Below are 1,026 nucleotides of genomic sequence, written 5' to 3'. Positions count from 1 at the left end.
TTTTTGAATTTGATAATTCTATTTTCAATGAGATCCACTTTTTCTTTGTCTTCTTTAAATGTAGGACCAAACACTTAAGCAAAAACTGTGGTCAAGTAGTGCCAGTGATAATCAGGACTCCATTTTGAGACTACGAAAACACCTCAAAATTTGGCTGCTGACTATCCCAGTTGGATATGGGCAAGGCTCTAACCCATGGTATCCAAGTGCATCAATTGCTTCTGTTAAAAAATAAACAATAGTATGCTTAAAATTATTATAAATTTTGGAGGGTTTCCACTGCTATGAAAATCAGAATTGATTTCCTCTTGCTCAGGACCAACATAACAATGTCAACGTTGACACAACTTGAAGCAATCAGTTGACAGAAAGAAAAGCTGCAATAGAAGCTTAATTCAGGATGCATAATAAATTTGTAATTTCCTTCTAATGGTAGGACTTTACCAAGTAGTTTTAATATCTATAAGAGCACTGTGGATATAAGTAAGGAAAGGCTATCTCCTTGCTGTCTTTACTTCCACAAACTGACTGTCGTATCTAGACGTTAACCCACCTGGTCTCTCCTGAGCAAGGTAACAAACTCTCTCTCTCGCTAAATTTCAGAAAAATCAATAAACACATCTTCATCATGAAAAGGGGAAAAAAATAGGACTTGAATGCCTTAGCTGGTAATGGGCCTATTTTAAAGAGGATATGTGAGTTTGAGGCCTTGCTTTGACACAACTTGGTGAAGTCAATGTCTAAGATATGGCTGATAACTTTTCAATTTTTACTATTTTTCCTCTCCTCTTCTCATCCTTTTTCACTGGGGAAGTTAATGAGGTTTGACCTTAATTATGATTCACAATGTGACCCTGACCAGACATTTAAATGTGACCCTGATCAGACGTAATGCCACAAGGTTGCCCAAGGCTCCTTCGTTTGGCTTCACTCGCAAGTCTTAGCATCTGGTCCCAGTTTCACGCACCACCAACACACTATGAGCACACTTCTTACCGTCTTTCTAGTGAATTTCTGGACACTTAC

Source organism: Penaeus monodon, chromosome 25, assembly GCF_015228065.2.
Source record: "Penaeus monodon isolate SGIC_2016 chromosome 25, NSTDA_Pmon_1, whole genome shotgun sequence".
Lineage (NCBI taxonomy): Eukaryota > Metazoa > Arthropoda > Malacostraca > Decapoda > Penaeidae > Penaeus > Penaeus monodon.
This window is presented reverse-complemented; position numbering follows the sequence as displayed.